Source organism: Chlorocebus sabaeus, chromosome 7 (genome assembly GCF_047675955.1).
Source record: "Chlorocebus sabaeus isolate Y175 chromosome 7, mChlSab1.0.hap1, whole genome shotgun sequence".
NCBI lineage: Eukaryota > Metazoa > Chordata > Mammalia > Primates > Cercopithecidae > Chlorocebus > Chlorocebus sabaeus.
In genome coordinates this window covers 102,158,294-102,180,065 of record NC_132910.1, presented here as the reverse complement: position 1 = coordinate 102,180,065, position 21,772 = coordinate 102,158,294, and the positions used below count along the sequence as shown (strand labels likewise).

General features: G+C 42.1%; 1 protein-coding gene and 1 long non-coding RNA gene across 4 annotated transcripts in view; one reads left to right on the top strand and one right to left on the bottom strand.

Moving 5' to 3' along the window:
- FHIP1A (FHF complex subunit HOOK interacting protein 1A) overlaps positions 1-5,933 on the bottom strand; it is a 264,702-nt gene extending 258,769 nt beyond the window's left edge. For both annotated transcript variants that reach the window (XM_007999990.3, XM_007999992.3), the window contains exon 1: positions 5,631-5,933. The gene's annotated coding sequence lies outside the window, so the exon portion shown is untranslated. The remainder of the gene's footprint in view (positions 1-5,630) is intronic.
- Positions 5,934-6,168: 235 nt separating this feature from the next.
- On the top strand, positions 6,169-16,930 carry LOC140712040 (uncharacterized). Of its 2 annotated transcripts, XR_012093476.1 has the most exons (4): positions 6,169-7,748; positions 9,370-9,455; positions 13,258-13,391; positions 15,703-16,930. It is a non-coding gene; the product is annotated as an uncharacterized lncRNA (long non-coding RNA). The 2 variants fall into 2 exon arrangements; XR_012093475.1 differs by having other exon boundaries at positions 6,169-9,455.
- The last annotated feature ends 4,842 nt before the right edge of the window (positions 16,931-21,772 follow it).

Genomic DNA, 21,772 nt, shown 5'->3' with positions numbered 1-21,772 from the left:
TACCCTAGTAGGTACAAACAACCATGTTAATAATAAATGTATTTTTAAATAGAGGAAAAAATGAAGGGAAATATACCTATTTACAGCAGTTTCTCCAGAATATAAGATTACAGTGTACTTTAACTTTTAACATTATATATTTCTATATTGTTTAGAATTTGAATAATATGTATGTAATAAGAAAATTAAGTCTCATTTAAGTTAGTGATATAATTGGAAAGGAAGTAGGAGAAAATCATATTTATAAAGAAAACGATAAACTTAAATGTGTTAACTTTCGATAATAGCCCTAAAATATCATTTGTCTCTACCTCTCTTTTAGAAGGCAATAGTATCCTCACTCTCAGAACTTCAAAATTAAGCAAAACACATAGATACTGGAAAACTCCCCTTAGCATCTCTTCTTAGTAATGTCTTCTGAGAATAAAAGTTTAGCCCAAATTCCAGTATTTATCAAAGTCAACTGGGCAAGCATGCCAGCTTCTAAATAGTTGCAGGCAAACCGCACATCTCTATTTCTAAGTAAAAGTAATTACAGAATTAACAACAAAAAGGTACAGATTCTGCAGACTCTAAAACCATTTGAAGCATTTTCAAAATTGAAATTTAAGGAATTAGATAAAAATACTTTTGAATCTATAGTCCAGTAACCTGTTCAAATACTGTAAAAAGTAGATAGAGGCCAGACGCAGTGGCTCATGCCTGTAACCCCAACACTTTGGGAGGCCAAGGCAGGTGGATCACCGAAAGTCAGAAGTTCGAGACCAGCCTGGCCAACATGGTGAAATCCCATCTCTACTAAAAAAAAATAGAAAACTTAGCTGGGCATGGTGGTGCATGCCTGTAGTCCCAGCTACTCAGGAGGCTAAGGCAAGAGGATCACGTGGACCCGGGAGGTGGAGGTTGCAGTGAGCCAAGATTGCACCACTGCACTCCAGCCTGGGTGACAGAATGAGACTCCATCTCCAAAAAACAAACAAACAAACAAACAAAAAACTAACTAGATAGAAGGTGAAATAATTGCCTAGAAAGGAAATTGAAGAATCACTAGCAAGGTAAAACTTTCTACCTGCCTGGGAAAAGGTGTGACCTTGTCTGGAAGAGGTTTGTTTCTACAGTTATGTGACCATGACCAAAACATTTAAATTCCTATATCTCAATTTCCTCACCTGTAAAATGGAAGAACTGGGAATAAATAATCTTTGTGGTCCTTTTTGGCTCTAAAATTCTGACAAAAGACCTTCGCTCCATCCCTGCCAAAGGGCTTTTTTTTTTAAAGTAATACATAAGAGGCCAGGAGCGGTGGCTCACTCTGTAATCCCAGCTCTTTGGGAGACTCAGGCAGGCGGATCACTTGAGGCCAGGAATTGGAGACCAGCCTGGCCAACATGGTGAAACCCCATCTCCACTAAAAATACAAAAAATAGCCGAGCATTGTGGTGCGTGCCTATAGTCCCAGCTACTTGGAAGGCTGAGGCAGGAGAATGGCTTGAACCCAGGAGGCGGAGGTTGCAGCAAGCTGAGATCATGCCACTGCACTCCAGCCTGGGCAACAGAGCGAGACTCTGCCTCAAAAAATAAATAAAGTAAAATAAAGTAATACATATGTACACAGTATAAAATGTGATCTAATATTATAAGGTACATAGCCAAAAACAGCAGATTTCTGCCTGGCTCCTCCTCACCCCTGAGTTTCATTCCCCAAAAGAAGGTGCTTCAACTCTTCTAGCTATTTCTTCTGGTAATTACTTCTATATTTGTAAATCATGCACTTAAACTGCTATTTACAGAGTTTTTCAATTTTAGACATTGCCAAAATTCCTTATTCAATCTATCAGGGTATTTATTCACCTATGCCACTTTCCAAGATTTCCCTTCCAAACTTAATGGAGGTTACTTCAATTTTATTGTACAGCTATACTGTCGAGATGCTAAGGCTATACAGACTATATGTTATATGTGTACACACAGTTATACACACACATATATGCACATATTCATATATAGTCCTGTCATCCTGTCTCCACATGAGCTCATATTTTGATTAATAGAAATAAGAGGGCCAGGCACGGTAGCTCACGTCTGTAATCTCAGCACTTTGGGAGGCCAAGGCAGGTGGATCACCTAAGGTCGGGAGTTTGAGACCAGCCTGACCAACATGGAGGAACCCCATCTCTACTAAAAATACAAAATTAGCCAGGTGTGGTGGTGCATGCCTGTAATCCCACCTACTCAGGAGGCTGAGGCAGGAGAATTGCTTGAAAGTGGGAGGTGGAGGTTGCAGTGAGCTGAGATCGTGCCATTGCACTCCGGCCTAGGCAACAAGAGCAAAACTCTGTCAAAAGAAAGAAAAGAAAAGAAAAGAAAAGAAGGGAAGGAAGGGAAGGAAACGAAGGAAAGGAAGGATAGGAAGGAAAGGAAAGAAAGAAAGGAAGGAAAGAAAAGAAAGAAAGGAAAGAGAAGAGAAGAGAAAAGAGAAAAGAAGAGAAGAGAAAGAAGGAAAGAAGGAAGAGCACATTTCACATCCAACCACTTCACAAAATGTAACAGGGAAAAAAGTGAAAGCATGGCCTGTAAATCAGAAATCCTGAATTCAGGTCTGAGTCCACAATATACAGAAGCAAAGTATGCACATAAAAGTCCCTTATTACCAGCCGAACACGGTGGCTCACGCCTGTAATCCTAGCACTTTGAGAGGCCTAGGTGAGTGGATCACCTGAAGTCAGGAGTTTGATACCAACCTGGCCAACATGGTGAAACACCGTCTCTACTAAAAATACAAAAAAAAAATTAGCTGGGCATGGTGGTGGGTACCTGTAATACCAGCTACTCAGGAGACTGAAGTAGGTAAATCACTTGAACTGGGAGGCAGAGGTTGCAATGAGCTGAGATCACGCCATTGTACTCCAGCCTGGGCAACAAGAGCGAAACTCCATCTCAAAAAAGTCCCTTATTATCTCTGAGCCTCATCTGCTTTCCTCCCATGTAATCTAAATACAAGGGCATCTACTACAAAATGGTTAAATCACAAGGCACAAACATGGTACATGAAAGCACTCTGTGAAACATAAAGCACTACAGAACTGTTCGCTTCTGTAATCGTCTTCATTAAGAGATCCCTATAAATGAAGTCCCTGGAGTTTCTTGTCACTATTGAGCACTGCTGCCCTACCTGGGCTAAAAATCAAGGGTTGGAAGTTGCTAAAAATAAGGATGAAGTAGAACTAAATTGTGTTTCAACGGCAGAATCTGATCCAGATCTTCAATGGGCCTATGTATCATCCTAGGAGACAAATGTACACAGAATAAAGATCAAGTGTCTAAACAGATTAAATAAGGTAATTTTGCTTTATATTTGCAGGGAGAAAGGAGGTTCCTTATTAAATTTTCTTTATGAAAGTAATACAAGAGGCCAGGCATGGTGGCTCACACCTGTAATCCCAGCACTTTGGGAGACCAAGGCAGGTGGATTGCTTGAGTCCAGGAGCTCAAGGGCAGCCTGGGAAACGTGGCAAAACCCTCTCTGTATGAAAAATACAAAAAATTAACAGAGTGTGGTGGCATGAACCTGTGGTCCCAGCTACTTAGGAGGCTAAGGTGGGAGGATTGCTTGAGCCCAGGATATCGAGGCTGCAGGGAGCCGAGACTATGCCACTGAACTCTAGCCTGGGCCAGAGAGAGACCCTAACTTTAAAAAAAAAAAAAAAAAAGGAGAGAAAGAAAAGAAAAGAAAAGAAAAGAAAAGAAAAGAAAAGAAAAGAAAAGAAAAGAAAAGGAAAGGAAGGAAGGAAGGAAGGAAGGAAGGAAAGAAAATTTCACTCTACACAACATATTTGTACATCTGCTTCTTGTTTGCACTCATTATCTATCAAGTTCCTATTAAAGAAAGAACTTAGCAAAGAAGGTATTTTGACCCAATCTTGGGAGGCCGAGTACAGAACTGTCCAGCAATACATTACTCTGACTCTGTAAAAATAAAACACTCCTTTTATTTCTAGTCTTCAAGTCCTCCATTAAAAGTTCTACATAAAGTCTCTATATGAGAGCCAAGAAAAAAGGTAGCCGGGCAGTTGGACCTAAATTTTTAGGCCACTCTCAATCACTCTCTGAATCCCCTTCAGTGATGTCCAGTTTCTCTGACCCTTTCCAGCCACCCCCCACAGTTTAATCCTGTTCCTTGTCCTATAGGACAAATGATAAATAGGACTCTAAACTTAATTTATTTCAAGACAGGCAAGGACATAATTCTATGAGCTCTGCGGAAAGGGATTAACTGAAGCTAAAAAGATATCAACCTTTAATTATGAGAAAAGTTACCTAAAGCCAACAAGTATGCTGCATTACAGAGTGAATTTGTGGACTAAATCTCCTGTTCAATTTCTGTCCAAAGAAGACCTTTGAAGTTCTCCAAATGTGGACTTCAGCTGTGGTTCACTACATGTGGACAGCTTCGGGGACAGCATCCTGCCTAGTGCCAGGTGTACAAGTGAACTTGAGGTCAAGCAGGTGACCCTGACAAGCAGGCATGGTACATTAAGGAGAGGAAATCTTTCCTCTCATTAATCAACAGGATAAAGGTGATTAACCAGGAATTATTTTTCAATGACCTATATAATTTCATCAGGGCTGCTATGGCTATTAGCAGGGAGCAGCTGACTTCCTAACGAGATGAATCTGATAGCACAGCCCTTCCAGAGAAGCCAAGGGAGCAAGCCCTATCTATAGGGAAGCAACAACTAGTACGCACTGTTTACTCCTCCTCCTGAGAGCTGTCTCACCTTCTCAATATTTGGCTCTTTCCCTTCAGGAGGGTTTCCCTGTCCCTGGATGGCTGGGGCTGTAGCATCTGCTGAACAGCGGAAGCTGGATCTGCTGTGAATGGGTGGGTCAGGGAGGCTGGGACAGAACTGGGCTAATTCACCAAACCTGCTCATATGATTCCCAAAGTCCCAAGCCAACAAGGTTACCGCCGCCTGCACCAATACCTCGCTCTGACCAGGCCTGAAATAAGACAGCAGGTAGTTCCTCCCACTCCCTAGCAGAAGTGGAGTTAACAAGGGACCTTTGTTGAGCCAGAGGAAACACAAACACACACACACACTATCAATAACAACCACGACTTGAACGGAGTTTCATCAGAGAATTTACGAAATTGAGCAACAGCTACCCAACAAGTAAGTCCTTACACCAGGAAAGGGCTGCAACCCTCAGAGGGGCACCGCCTCTGTCTCCTATGCAAGCAAGGTGATTTACAAGGGAAACCTGAACTGCACATCTCTTTGCCTTTGCCTGTACCTCCCAGAGGACCCAGGGACCAATGAATGGGATGGAGGGCCCTGATGACATCTTCCTTCGTCAAAACAAGCTGGCTCTCTCTATCCCAGGGTCAGTCACCGCGTAACGCCCCGTCCCGGAGCCCGAAACCCTGGGAGTCACCTCCTCCCCTCGGCGCCCCGGCCCGACGCAGCGACCTCGTTTGGAACGTTCCCAGCCTCCCGCCAGCCCAATGACTGCTCCCCCTGCCCAGCTGGCGGACGCAGAGAAGGGACATTTCGGGTCTCCCTCCTCCTTCAACCCCCTAAAATAAAAGAATCCCTCAAGCGCAAATCTCCGGCCATCACAGCACCTACCTGTCCCCGACCGTGGCTCCTCCTCCCCGAGCAGTGGCGCTCGCTGGACAAGCGTCCTCAGACAGTCCAGAAAGTTTGCGCTGCGGTCCCGGGGACGCCTGCGCTGGACCCCGTCAGGAAAGCGGGGCCGGCTTCTCGCCCCAGGGGCGGCCGCCGCTGGAAAGTCTTGGCCCAGGTCCTCCGGGTCCAGCTCAAACTCAGGAGTGCCCGGGAAGAATGTAGGTCGTGAGAAGGTCGGAGCGCAACTTTTCGAGGGTGCGTCAGCCACTGGCTGAGCCGCGTGGGTCATGAGCTCCCCAACGCCTCTCCCTAGTGAGCGCGGGAGGGGCGGGGGCGGGGGCCGGGGCGGGGCAGGGGCCGGGGTGGGGCCCAACCTGCCGGGAGGCCTCGGGGAGAGCGCCCCGTTCCCGCCCCCGCCGCCGCCGGCCCCGCCCCTGCCGCTGGGCCACGCCGCCGCCAGGTGCGCCGGGGACTCAGGCAGCTCCGCGCCGCACGGCCTGCGCCGGTTTCCAAGGTGAAGGAGGAGGAGCCTCTGAGAGAAAGTTGCCACCGAAACTTGAGCTGGGCGCAGTGGAGCACTCGCGCCCTTGGGGGCTAGCGTTTGGTCGGAGCTACACACCCTTTACTCGCGCACGCACACCGCCGTACACAGCACAGTTGTTCACCGTCCCGCCAAAGTCTTGTCTCTCCGGTTCTGCCGAGTGGAAGGAGTCGGACAACGCCGCACGTCACGGGCGTTTCCGATTCCTCGCTTCCCGAAGGTTTGACGGCGGCCACCGGCGCCCCGGCCCAGCTCTACTTTTCTTTGCTGACTCCTTCCTTGAGGTGTGAATTCTAAAATGCTGATACAGTCCCAAGAGAGCTGAGTCAAGTGAGGCAAACGTTCGCCGGTTGTTCTCCTGGCAGACCCCCTACAGTGGACAGGGGAAATGTGGCCTTGGCCGACGTTAATGAAGTGCCAGGATGGAGGGAGGGGGCCTGCTGATTTGTTCTGTTTTGCTTTTTAAGGGTAACTATAGCGTTACTGGAGTCGTTTGTGGGTTTGGGGAGTATGTGGTGCGTGTGTGTGTCACACGTTCACTGGCAACTCCCGCCAACCCCTTCCCAAGAAATGAAGGCTCTAATGTGGGTAGTTCTACAACAAAGGTGAAACTTCCCCAAATCACGATTCACCGCAAGATGAGAGAGCAGGTGCAGCATCCATTTCCCCACTACCACGCTTGAGATGGTGGCTTTGGGCACTGCCGGATGCCCCGATATCCTTCCCAGAGCCCAGTTTTCCCACCCGGGCCTGGCCCTGCGCGGCTGCCTGCCTTTGCATCAGAGACCACAGCTGTGCCATTGCCAAGCTGGGCAGCGCCGCCTCGCTTCCCCATTTCTCCGTCTCCCACGCCTCTTGCATGCCTGGGTGGCGAAGTGAAGGTTCTGCTTTCAGGACTTTAAATCCCGGAGGAGGAATGAGAAATTTGGTTAATGGCTCTCTTGGCATGTTCATAGCCCTGCGGTTGAAGTAGCTGAAACCTGCGGTGAGCCTCAGTCCAAGCAGCTGGGGCCACACCAGTTTGCAAAGGCGGATGTGACAGTTTTCCACCGCAGCAGCAGCCTGCTGGCACCTCATCAGATTCTACGTTGGAGGAAGTACCTTCTTCCCTTCATTCTCAGTGAATGGCATCCAGAGATAACCAGAATCAGGTGTATCTAGTTTCAAGTTCTGTCTTGCAACCGTGATAATTGGAGGATGCAAACTTTACACTTTCTTCTCTAACTGTCTACCACCACTACTGCGCTTGTGGATGACAGCAGGAACGCCAGGTACTTGCCACAAGTATCTCTCCAGATTCACCAGCCTTTCACCTGTGACAAGCGCCGTCAAGAAGTGGCTCCTAAGTAAAAGCTGGGAAAGAACAAGGAAGATAGAGCTCAGAGTTGAAAGCTGTGAGGTTCTGCACAACAGGTCCCCTTGGCCTGCTGTAACAGTTGGAATGTGGGGGAAGCATTCATTTACTCAACAAATATATACTGAGTGCCTTTTGCATGCTAGGCACGCATTTAGGAGTTAAAGACACTGCAGAGAGCACAAACAACAACTCCAGCCCTCGTAGAGCTTACCTCTTCCAGGTGGGAAAGACAGATGGTAAATGTATAAGGACAATATATGGACTGCTGTATTACTAGAAATGTTATGGAGAGGCCAGGAGTGTTGTCTCATGCCTGTAATCCCAGCAGCTTGGGAGGCCAAAGGAGGAGGATCTGTTGAGGCCAGAAGTTGGAGACCCAGCCTGGGCAACATAGCAAGACCCCCTATCTACAAAAAGTTTAAAAATTAGCCAGGCGTGGTGGCATGCACTTGTAGTCCTAGCTATCCAGGAGGCTGAGGTGGGAGGATTGCTTGAGTCCACTGCACTCTGGCCTGGGCGACAGAGTGAGACCCTGTCTTGAAAGAAAGAAAGAAAGAAATGCTGTGGATAAAAATTAAGCAGAGAGGGTACATAAAAAGTATGAGGGGTGCTATGTTCAAAGGTGGGTGGTGATCAAGGAAAGCTTCTGGAGGAGGTAACATTTGAGGAAAGACTTGAAGGAAGATAGGGATATCTGAGCAAACAACTTCCCAGGCAGAAAGCATAGCAAATGCAAAGGTCCTGAGGCAGGCCAGAAGGTGCCATGAAAGAATGGAGAAGATGAAGTCAGAGAAGTGAAAGGTGGGGGTGATGCAGATCAGGTAAAGCTTTTACTCTGAGTGAGTTGGTTGGAGCCATTGGAGGATTTTGTGTAGAAAAGTGACATTTTCTGACATTGTGATTGGATCACTTTGACTGCTGGGTTAAGAATAAACAGTAGGATGTAAGGGTAGAAGCACAGAGACTGGTTAAGAGGCTACTAAAGTAATCTAGGGTCAGCAGGGTGCGGTCGCTCACGCCTGTAATTCCAGCACTTTGGGAGGCCGAGATGGGCGGATCATGAGGTGAGGAGATCAAGATCATCCTGGCTAACATGGTGAAACCCTGTCTCTACTAAAAATACAAAAAATTAGCTGGGTGTGGTGGCGCGCGCCTGTAGTTCCAGCTACTCAGGAGGCTAAGGCAGGAGAATGGCTTGAACTCGGGAGACGGAGGTTACAGTGAGTGGAGGCTGCAGTGAGCCAAGATCGCACCACTGCACTCCAGGGCAACAGAGCAAGACTCCATCTCAAAAAAAGATAATAATAATCGAGGGGCAAGAAGATAGAGATGTGGACCAGAGAAATAGTAGTGGAGATGATAAGATGATGGTTTCCTCAAATTGAATGTGGGGTATGAAGGAAAGGAGATAAGGAGGACTCTGAGGCTTTTGACCTGGGCAGCGTAAGGATGGAACTGCTATAACAAAGTTGGAGAAGACTTCAAAAGGAGCAGGTTAAAGTAAAATCAAGGCAGGAAAGGAAAGGCACATAATTTGAATGATCTTCAATTTCTTCAACTTATAAAATGAAGAAAATAATATCTACTTTGTTAAGGTCGTTATAGGATGACATAAATTAGCATAGCGAAGTGTCTAACACAATGCCTAATACATGATAGGCACTTAATGTTAGTTCCCTCTCTACAAATATGAATTTCATTCATATCCATTATGTCCTCTGGGAGTGAAACAGACCCATTGTTTTGAGGAAATAAGTCTTACTAAAGGTAAAGGGGCTGTCTCCTTCTCCCACTCTTGCCATGTGACACTGCCTGCTCTCTCTTTGTCTTCCACCATGAAGACGGGCATGGTAGCTCACGTGGAAGCTTCCCGAGGCCCTCACCCAGAAGCGGATGCTGGAGCCATGCTTGTACAGCTTGAAGAACTGTAAGTCAATTAAAACTCTTTTCTTTATAAATTAAAATAAATAAAAACAAAGGATAACCAAACGTGCTGGTACAGGCCTATAGTCCCAACTGCTTAAGAGGCCAAGGCAGAAGGATCAGTTGAGCCCAGGAGGTCGAGGTTGCAGTGAGCTTTGAGTGCCACTGCACACCAACCTGGGCAACAGAGTGAGACCCTGTCTTTTCTAAAAAGAAAAAAGAAGTTGAAAAATATCTGTTACATGGAAATATATTTATAATATATTATTGTATAAAGTAAGCCTAGTATAAAAGTAAGTGTGTAAAGTAAGATTCTCTTCACAAACATTAATAATGATCATATCAGCCAGGCATGGTAGCTCACACCTGTAATCCCAGCACTTTGGGAGGCCGAGGCGGGTGGATCACCTGAGATCAGGAGTTCGAGACCAGCCTGACCAACATGGTGAAACCCCATCTCTACTAAAAGTATAACAATTAGGCGTCGTGGCGGGCACCTGTAATCCCAGCTACTTGGGAGTCTGAAGCAAGAGAATCACTTGAACCCGGGAGGCGGAGGTCGCAGTGAGCCAAGATCGCACCATTGTACTCCAGCCTGGGCAATACGAGCAAAACTCCATCTCAAAAAAATCATAATAATAATAATGATGATTATCTCAATACTAGGATGACAGTTTATTTTTATTCTCCGTGCTTTTCTCTACTTCCAAGTTTTCTACCACAGGAAGGTATCACTTTCTCTTAGGAGTGGAATTGTTGGATGATAGGCTGTATATACAATGAGATTTAGCTGATACTGCCAAACGGTTTTCCAAAGTGGTTATACCAATTTATGCTCCCACTGACAACATGTAAGAATTCCGATTTGGAGCAATGCGTTTTTTAACAGCATCATCCAGTTAAACAGCAATTGATTTGAACCTACTGCTTTAGAAGTTACAATAATTAATTAAGCAAAAGTTAAAAATAAGCATATTGGTTGTAAATGCATATATTAGCAACATGATAACCTTTTCTAAATCGTGGTTTTTTAAAAATTTATTTCATTTTATTCTTTCTCTTTTGTTTTGTTTGAGACGAAGTTTCACTCTTTCGCTCAGGCTAGAGTGCAGTGGTGCGATCTCAGCTCACCACAACCTCCACCTTCCAGTTTCAAGTGATTCTCCTGCCTCAGCCTCCTGAGTAGCTGGGATTGCAGGCACCCGCCATCATGCCCAGCTAATTTTTGTATTTTTAGTAGAGATGGGGTTTCACCGTGTTGACCAGGATGGTCTTAAACTGCTGACCTTGTGACCCACCTGCCTCAGCCTCCCAAAGTGCTGGGATTACAGGCATGAGCCACCATGCCTGGCCCCACTTTATTCATTTTTTATACTCTTCAGTTCTGTTATTATAGTACTTTAAAGCAATGAAATTATATTTCTTTATTGTAGAAGCCAGAAAAGACTCCTCCCTCTTTTCCTTACTACCTTTATTTCCACTTTAAAATGTAATTATATTTGAAATTACATATTTCTCAAATTGTTAAACATGTTAAATACTAGATATTCGGGATTACATGAACAAAGGAGAGAAGTATTTCATCATTCACACACACACGCATACATACACAAATTCTTATTTCACAGAGTTCATAGGACTATAGATCTTAACACTCCTATGAGAAAGTAGACAAAGTGCATCATCTGTATTTAAGAAAACCAGAAGCTAAAATACAACATAGGAAAGTTGTCCCAGATACCTTGGAATTGAAAGTGAAAAGTACATGAAGACATTATCATTTGTAGTCAGATTAAATCTAAATTTAAATTATCTTCTGTAGTTGCTTCTCTTTAGAAAAGAGCTCAAAAGTGAACAGTGTGTATTCTGTTATAATAGTAATCATGCTGTCAAGAAATTCTTTTTTCTAACAAGTACAATTAATAAAAATACATTACCAGAGAGGGTAGTGGCAGAGATTCCCACAATAGTACCCAGTGCTCAGTCTGGTGGAATTGGCAGTACATGCTGCAGTGTTTTTGCCAAATAGTGGTAATAATGGCATGTCCACTGGAGTAGATCTGTAATATGATTGGGTGTTGTTCCCAGTTATAGGGCCGTCAAGTTTACATAACCTCTGTGAACAACTTTATATAAGCTACTTAATATTATAAGAAGTTATTTTCTTTTGAATCAGCTGCATATGTTTTCCACAGTTTGTAGCAGAACTCTTGACAGAGCTATATGTTACATTTATTTTTGTCTGTTTTCAATGGCGAAGACATCAAGTACTATTTTGCAAGGTGGTGGTCATAGTGGGTGTATTAGTCCGTTCTCACACTGCTATAAAGATACTACCTGAGACTGGGTGATTTATAAAGGAAAGAGGTTTAATTGACTTGCAGTTCCACATGGCTGAGGAAGCTTCAGGAAACTTACAATCATGGTAGAAGGCGAAGGGGAAGCAAGCACCTTCTTCACAAGGCAGCAGGAGAATGAGAGTGTGAGCGGGGAGCTGCCAAACATTTTTAAACCATCAGATAATGTGAGAACTCACTCACTACCAGGAAAATAGCATGGGTGAAACCACTCCCGTGATCCAGTCACCTCCCACCAGGTCCCTCCCTTGATACATGGGGACTACAATTCGAGATGAGATTTGGGTGAGGACACAGAGCCAAACCATGTCAGTGGGGATCATTGTGTTGTTATCAAACCTAAAGGGAATACAAGGCAGACACTACTAGTTACCTATTCAATTTCAAGTCTCTATTTTTATCTTTCTACCAGAACGCCACCCCCCCTCCTTTTTTATAGCAGCAAAATGCAACCACCTTTGCAACTGCAGGTAGTTATATGACACAGTCCAAGCCAATGGAATTTAAGAGAATGTTCTTGCGTGTACTTTCAGAAAGCCCAGCTGGCGTGGTTCCATGAATCTTTGCCCTTCTTTCCATTTACTTCTTCCTGCCTGGACATTAGTTACCTGGAGAAGCAGAAGCCATCTTGAGATGATGAAAGCAAAAGTTAAATGTATGGGATGATGGTGCAGAAAGCCAGAAGGGGCTTCCAGAACATAGCTGTACTGCCCACCTCTAAACTTCCTGCTCTGGGATAAAAAAAAAAAAAATCCTTATGTGTTTATACTACTGTTATTTGAGTTTCTTTTAAGTATAGCAAACACATTCAAATAATACAGCATCTGAAGTTTTTGGTTTTGTTTTTAAATTTTTTTTTAGGGACGGATTCTGGCTGTGTTGCCCAGGCTAGGGTGTAGTGGCTATTCTTCTTAGGTGCAATCATAGCTCACTACAGCCTCTAACTGGCCTCAAGCAATCCTCCCACCTCAGCTTCCGAGGTAGCTGAGATTACAGGAGAGCACCACACTAAAGTTTCTGTTAAATATAATGTTTGCTGTAGATTTTTAGTTGATGTCCTCTGTTAGATTGAAAACCTTCCTTTATTTTCCTGTGAAATTTCTAAGAGATTTTTAAATCATGAACTAGTATTAAACTTTATAAAATGATTTTTCTGTGTCTGAGATGATCATGTGATTATTTTTCCTATTTATATCCCTTGATGTGATGATTTTTATTGTAGATCTTCCTATGTTGAATCAAATTTACATTGTTTGTATTAACCTTATTTGATTGTAATATATTTTTAGTAGGGTATTAGACTCTGTTACCTAACATTTTACTTGGCATTATTTTGCATCTATGTTCATAAGTAAAATAGGCCTTTTTTCTTTATGTGACTAGCTATCAACATTATATTGGCCTTATAAATTATGTTGAACACTTTACCTATTTTTTCTATTTTTCTAGAGCAATTTGTATCATAGGAATCATCAAGCAATAAGATGCGAGGAAAACTCTGGATACTACATACCCAAAGTTGAATATATTTTTCTTCTAACTGTTTGAAACTTTTAATGCACATAAAGACAAGTGCACATATTGTAAGTATATAGTTCAGTTTATTTCCACAAACTGAATAAACTCATGTAACCAGCACCCAGAAAATGGAATCTGGAAGCTTTCTTGTGTCCGCTTCCAATCACTATTTTCCCTCAAGGTTAATCCTGACTTCTAACTGCATAGATTTGTTTTGTCTATTTTAGTACTTTATATAACTAGAATAATAGAATAGATACTCTTTTGTATCCATCTCTCTGGTGCTTGTTTGTTAGATTCATCCATATTGTTGATGTGCTTATTGCTAGTTTATTATTGCTGCATATAATATTTCATTGGGTAAATATTCCATGAATTAGTTATCCATTACTACTTATAAGTGTACAGCTCAGCTTATTTTCATAAGCTGAATAGACCCATGTAATTGATGGTTGTTTGGTGATGGAGAGAAGGGTTTTTTTTTTTAATCTTTTAAAATGCATGGCAAGAAAGTAGAATTACTTAAGTACTAAAAAACAATAAGAAGAGGGAAATTAAAATGGTATAGCTACTTTGGAAAACTGTCTAATAGTTCCTGAAATGATTAAACATAGAGTTACTATATGACCCAGCAATTGCACTCATAGGCATATATGCAAGACAAAACATATGTCCACACAAAAACTTGTACATAAATATTCATAGCGGCATTAGCCATAATATCTAAAGGGTGAAAATAATCCAGATGTCCAACAACTGATGAATGATTAAACAAAATGTGGTATATCCATATAATGGAATATTATTTGGCCATAAAAAGGAATGAAGTGGCCAGGTGCCGTGGCTCACACCTGTAATCTAGCACTTTGGGAGGCCAAGGCAGGTGGATCACTTGAGGTCAGGAGTTCACAACCAGCCTGGCCAACATGGTGAAATGACATCTCTACTAAAAATACAAAAATTAGCCAGGTGTTGTGGTGGGTCCCTGTAATCCCAGCTACTTGGGAGACTGAGGCAGGAGAATTGCTTAAACCCGGGAATCAAAGGTTGCAGTGAGCCGAGATCGCACCACTATACTCCATCTTGGTTGACAGAGCAAGACTCCATTTCAAAAAAGAAAAAAAAATGAAATATTAATAGGATATACACTGCAATATTGAAGAAGCTTGAAAATATTATGTTACATAGAAGAAGCCAGGTACGGAAGATATTATTGTATGGTTCCATTTATATGAAACGTCCAGAATCAAAATAGACAAATTCGTATAGGCAGAAAGAGGCTTGGGGAGTTAGAGAGGGAAATGGGGCATGACTGCTAATGGATACAGGTTTCTTTCTGGTGTCATGAAAATGCTCTGAAATTAGATAGTATTGATGGTTCTACATGTAAATATACTAAAACCTCTCAATGCATACTTTTAAAAAGATGACTTTTACAGTATATGAAATATCTGTCCATTTTTAAAGGAAAGTAGAATAAAAGAGTGCCAGAGCTGGCACTTGTCTGGAAATTATCCACTGATCCCTGGTGGCCTACAACCTGGGTTACAATGGGTTATAAATGAAGGGACAGGAGACAAACCTTTCGAGGAAGACACCAGGAGAAGGGGGGTGGCAATGGAATCCATGGAGGAAGACAGTGAAGATATGTGCTTTTTTGAGCCTTGGCTCTGGGTGGAATGATTTTTTTAAAAAAGTTTCCCCTGAAAATCACTAACCCCACACCTAATTTGGAGCCAAAATTAGTATTATCTATGTGGTCCAAAAATACTCCAAAAGTTTAGATCAGATGGGTCCTGGATTGGTTGTACCTCTAGATGCCCAGTCGGCACAACAAACACAAATCTTGTTGAGGAATGCATTTTAAATCCAGTCTTCAAAGCGTTGCCACAGATAAGTATGCAAAGAAATTGAATATTATACTTTTCCTTTGGATTTCAGTTTAATCCTGGCTGTTTTAGGAATTTTTTATTGACAGAGCTGTTTAAATCTACCTTTTTGTTATTAATTACTTATTCTAGTGTTTTGTTGTCAGAGAACATACTCTATGTGATGCTAATTATTTGGAGTTTATAGAGGCTTCTTTTGTAACCTAGTCCATAATCAATTAATATAAATGTTCCATGGGTGCTTTAAAAATAGATATTTTTTTAAATAGATATTTTTTAGAAATTGATATTTTAAATTTTTTTAAAAATAGGTATTTTTTAAAAATTGATATTTAAAAAATAGATATTTTTTATTTATATGTTTTTAAAATTGATATTTTTTAAAGCACCCATGGAACATTTATTTTAATCAATTATGCATTTATATTATGGATTTATAGTATGCATTTTTATTAATTGATTATGCATTTATACTTATTGATTACAGATGTGAGCACAGTGCAATTACACCTGTAATCTCAGCACTTTGGGAGGCCAAGGTGGTTGCATCACTTGAGCCCAGGAGTTTAAGACCAGCCTAGACAACATGGTAAAACCCCATTTCAACAAAAAAAAAAAATACAAAAATTTTCTGGGCATGGTGGTGCACACCTGTAGTCCTAGCTACTTAGGAGACTGAGGTGGGAGGATTGCTTGAGCCCAGGAAATTGAGGCTGTACACTGTGACTGTGCCACTGCACTCCAGCCTGGGTCACAGAGCAAGATACTCTCTCTTTAAAAAAAAAAAAAGAAAGAAAGATATTAGCTTTTTGGGTGTGCAAAGTTAAACACATAGAACAATAGAAGATGAAATATATTAGTCTTGTACATTTTGTGTGCTTATTTTATATCTGCCTTATCAAAAAATTTTAAAGGTGTCTTGTTAGATATTACCATGTATTATTGTTGATTTTTTAAAATTTTCCCCAGTAGTCTACTGGTCCTTGCTCCCTGTACTTTGAATGTATATTTGATATAATTTGGATGTTTGTCCCTTCTACATCTCATGCTGAAATGTAATCCCCGATGTTGGAAGTGGAGCCTGGTGGGAGGTGTTTGGGTTATGGGGGTAAATCCCTCATTAATGGTTTGGTGCTGTCCTCGCAGTAATGAATGAGTTCTCACTCTATGAGTTCACATGAGATCTGATTGTTTAAAACAGCCTGGCACTTCCTCCCTCTCTCACTTGCTCCTTCTCTCACCATGTAACACGCTGGTTCCCCTTCACCTTCTGCCATGATTGTAAGCTTCCTGAGGCCCTCACCAAAAGCAAATGCTAGCACTATGCTTTATGTACAGCCTGAAGAACCACAAGCTAATTAAAGCTCTTTTCTTTATAAATTACCCAGCCTCAGGTATTTCTTTATAGCAACACAATTGGACTAATACAATATTGTTTAGTGCATATTTATTCCATCATTAGTGTTTATGACATATTGACTTTTTTTTTTTTTCGAGACGGAGTCTCGCTCTGCCGCCCAGGCTGGAGTGTAGTGGCGCGATCTTGGCTCACTGCAAGCTCCACCTCCCAGGTTCATGCCATTCTCCTGCCTCAGCCTCCCAAGCAGCTGGGACTATAGGCCCCTGCCACCATGCCTGGCTAATTTTTTGTATTTTTAGTAGAGATGAGGTTTCACCGTGTTAGCCAGGATGGTCTCGATCTTCTGACCTCGTGATCCGCCCCCCTCGGCCTTCCAAAGTGTTGGGATTACAGGTGTGAGCCACCGCGCCTGGCTGACCTTTTTTTTTTTTTTTTTTTTCCCCAATATGCAGTAACCCACTTTATTCTTTCTATTAGTGCTCTCCATGAAAACAGAACCAACTGGATGTGCGTATACATAGAAAGAGATGTATTATAAGGAATTGGCTCATGCGATTATGGACACTGTTAAGTCCAAATCTACTGTATAGGCCAGAGGTCTATAGCTAGGGGAGCAGATAAAGTCCAGCAGGCAGAGAATTTCCTCTCGCTTGGAAAGGCTGGTCTTTTTGTTCTATCCAGGCCTGCAACTGATTAGATGACGTTCACCCACATTATGGAGGGCAATCTGCCCCACCCAAAGTTTACCAATCTAAATGTTCATCTCATCCAAACACCCTCCAAGTTGAAACATAAAATTAACTATCACATCCCTTGTAACTTGTTTTTTGACTTAAATTCAAACTGTATATTAAAATTATTACCCCAGTTCTCTTCTGGTTCATATTTTGCTGGTTTGCATTTTCTATACTTATTTTTTGCCTTTCTTGAACTGTTTATTTTATGTCTATCCTCTGTAAATGACATATTGCTACATCTAATTTTTAGAAATACATTCTGAGATTTTCAGGTTATGATGCAAAAGTTTAATCTACTTATATATATTTTAATTTCTGATGTATCGGCACTCTATTTGCCATCTTTTTCAAGTTTTATTTTTGCTATACTTTCTTTTTTGCCTACATTTGATAGATCAGATTTTCTTCTGCTTGTTCAAAATTTATGTGTTTTGTTTCTATTCTTCAGGTAGTAATCCCTAACTTTTTTTTTTTTTTTTTTTTTTTTTTGAGACAAGGTGTCACCCTGTCACCCAGGCTGGAGTGTAGTGGCACAATCATCACTCACTGCAGCCTCAAACTCCCAGGCTCAAGCAATCCTCCCACCTCAGTCTCCTTAGTAGCTGGGACTACAGACATGTGCCACCATACCCAGCTAAAGTTTTTGAAGTTTTTTGTAGAGATAGGGCAGTAGCCCAGGCTGATCTCAAACTCCTGGGCTCAAGTGAACCTCTCGCCTCAGCCTCCCAAAGTGCAGTGCTGGGATTACAGGTGTGAGCCACCACATCTGGCCCTAACTTACCGAGGATCATATTTACACTTGTTTTTCCTTATCAATGTCTAAAGTTTAGCAACTCTTACCTCTCTCTAGATTCTCTATTCATGCTTCATCTTCCACCGTCAGTGGGGTTTTTTCAATTTTATTTTTTAGTGTTACATAATAATTACACATATTTGTGGGATACATGTGATGTTTTGATACATGCATACAATGCATAGTGATCAAATCAGAATAATTAGGATATCTGTCACCTCAAATATTTATCATTTATTTGTGTTGAGAACATTTCAAATCTTCTAGCTATTTTGAAATATATAATGTTATTGTTAGCTATAGTCACCCTACTAGGATATTGAACGCTAGAACTTATTCCTTATATCTAACTGTATTTTTGTACCCATTAACTAATCCCCCATGCCCCATTTCCCTCATAGCCTCTGGTAATGGTCATTCTACTTTCTACCTTCATGGGATCAACATTGTTAGCTCCCACATATAAGTGAAAACATGCAGTATTTCTTTTTGTGCCTGGCTTATTTCACTTAATGTAATGTCCTCTGGTTCTATCCATGTTGAAGCAAATCACATAATTTATTCTTTTTTATTGCTGGGTCATAGTCTATTGTGTATATAAACCACATTTTCCTTATTCATTCAACTACTGATGGGTGCTTAGGTTGCTTTCATATCTTGGCTATTGTGAATAGTGTTGCAATAACCATGTAGTGCAGATATCTCTTTGATATATTGATTTTCTTTCTTTGGAATATATACCCAGAAGTAGAATTGCTGGGTCATATGGTAGGCCGATTTTTAGTTTTTTGAGGCACCTCCATACTGTTTTTCATAGTGGCCATACTAGTTTACATTCTCACCAACAATGTACTGGTGTTCCCCTTTCTCCATAACCTCATCAGCATGTTTTTTTGTTTGTTTATTTGTTCTGTGTTGTTTTGTTTTTGAGACAGTCTCACCCTGTCGCCCAGGCTGGAGTGCAGTGGCACAATCTCAACCCACTGCAAGCTCTGCCTCCTGGGCTCAAGCCATTCTTGTGCCTCAGCCTCCCAAGTAGCTGGAATTACAGGCATGTGCCACCACACCCAGCTTATTTTTGTAATTTTACTAGAAACGAGGTTTCACCTTATTGGCCAGGCTGGTCTCGAACTCCTGACCTCAAGGGATCCACCTGCCTTGGCCTCCCAAGGTCCTGGTGGCTCAGGCATGAGCCACCACGCCCAGAAGCATTTGGTTTTTCAATAAATATAATTTCCATTTTTATTCAGGATTAGATTAGATTTAGATTCAGGGAGCACATGTGCAGGTTTGTTACTTGGGTATATTGTGTGATGTTGAGGTTTGGGGTATGAATGTTCCCATCACTCAGATAGCGAGTATGGTAACCAGTAGTTAGTGTTTGAACCCTTCCCCCTCCTTCCTCTAGAAGTCCCCAGTGTCTATTGTTGCCATCGTTATGTCCATGAGTACCCAATGTTTTGCTTCGACTTACAAGTGAGAACATGCTGTGTTTGGTTTTCTGTTCTTGGATTAATTTGCTTAGGATGTGGCCTCCAGCTCCATCCATGTTGCCACAAAGGACATAATTTTATTCTTTTTATGACTGCATAGTATTCCATGGTGAATATGTGCCACATTTCCTTTATCCAGTCCACCACTAATGGGCACCATGGTTGATTCCATGTCTTTGCTATTGTGAATAGTGCTGCAGTGGAACATATGGGTGCATGTGTCTTTTTGGAAAAATCGTTTATTTTCTTTTGGATATATACCCAGTAATGGGATTGCTGGATCAAATGGTAGTTCTAGTTTAAGTTCTTTGAGGACTCTCCAAACTGCTTTCCACAGTAGCTGAACTAATTTACATTCCCACCAACAGTGTATAAGCATTCCCTTTTCTCTGCAGCCTTGCCAACATCTGTCGTTTTTTGACTTTTTAATAATTGCCATTATGACTGGTGTGAGATGGTATCTCGTTGTGGTTTTGATTTGCATTTCTCTTATGATTAGTTACTTTGAGCATTTTTTCATGTTGTTTGGCCACTTTTATGTCTTCTTTTGTTTTTTTGTTTTTTTTTTTTTTTTTTGAGACGGAGTCTCGCTCTGTCACCCAGACTGGAGTGCAGTGGCCAGATCTCAGCTCACTGCAAGCTCCGCCTCCTGGGTTTACGCCATTCTCCTGCCTCAGCCTCCCAAGAAGCTGGGACTACAGGCGCCCACCACTGCACCCGGCTAATTTTTTGTATTTTTTAGTAGAGACGGGGTTTCACTGTGTTAGCCAGGATGGTCTCGATCTCCTGACCTCGTGATCCGCCCGTCTTGGCCTCCCAAAGTGCTGGGATTATGTCTTCTTTTGAGAAGTGTCTGTTCATGTCTTTTGCCCACTTTTTAATGGGGTTGTTTCTTGTTGAATTATTTAAGTTCCTTATAGAGTCTAGATATTAGATCTTTGTCAGATGTATGTTTGTGAATATTTTCTCTCATTCTGGAGGTTGTTTACTGTATTGATAATTTATTTTGCTGAACAGAAGCTTTTTAGTTTAGTTCTAACTTGTCAATTTTTGCTTTTGTTGCAATTGCTTTTGGGAACTTAGTCATAAATTATTTCACAAGGTTGCTGCCCAGAATGGTGTTTCCTAGGTTTTCTTCTAGAATTCTTATAGTTTGACATCTTTTTTTTTTCTTTTTTTTTTTTTTTTTTTTTTGAGATATAGTCTTGCTCTGTCGCCCAGGCTGGAGTGCAGTGGTGTGATCTCGGCTCACTGCAAGCTCTGCCTCCCGGGTTCCTGCCATTCTCCTGCTTCAGCCTCCCGAGTAACTGGGACTACAGGCGCCCACCACCACACCTGGCTAATTTTTTTTTTTTTTTTGTATTTTTTAGTAGAGACGGGATTTTACCATGTTAGCCAGGATGGTCTCGATCTCCTGACCTCGGGATCCACCCGCCTCAGCCTCCCAAAGTGCTGGGATTACAGGCATGAGCCACCACGCCCAGCCTATAGTTTGACATCTTACATTTAAATCTTTAATCCATCTTGAGTTAATTTTTGTATGTGGTGAAAGTTAGGGGTCCAGTTTCATTCTTCTGCACATGACTACCACCTAACCCAGCACCATTTATTGAATAGAGAGCCTTTTCTCCGTTGTTTTTTTTCTTTTGAGACAGGATCTCACTCTGTCACCCAGACAGGAATGCAGTGGCATGATCACAGCACACTGGGCTCAGTATGCCTCAGCCTCCTGGGCTCAAGCAATCTATCAACCTCAGCCTTTCAAGTAGCTGGGACCCTAGGCAAGTGCCACTACACCTGGCTTTTTTTTTTTTTTTTTTTTTTTTTTTTTTTTTTTTTGGTAGAGAAAAGGTCTCACTCACTACATTGCCATTGCCCAGGCTGGTCTTGAACTCCTGATGTCAAGCCAACCTTCTGCCTCAGTGTCCCAAAGTACTGAGATTACAGATGACAGCCACCACACCTGGCCCCTATTGCTTATTTTTGTCAACATTGTCAAAGACCAGAAGGCTGTCGGTGTGTGGCTTGATTTCTGGGTTCTCAGTTCCATTTTATTGGCCTATGTGTCTGTTTTACTATGAGTACTATGCTGTTTAGGTTACTGTAGCCTTATAGTATAGTTTGAAGTTGGGTAATGTGATGCCTCAAGCTTGGTTCTTTTTGCTTAGGATTGA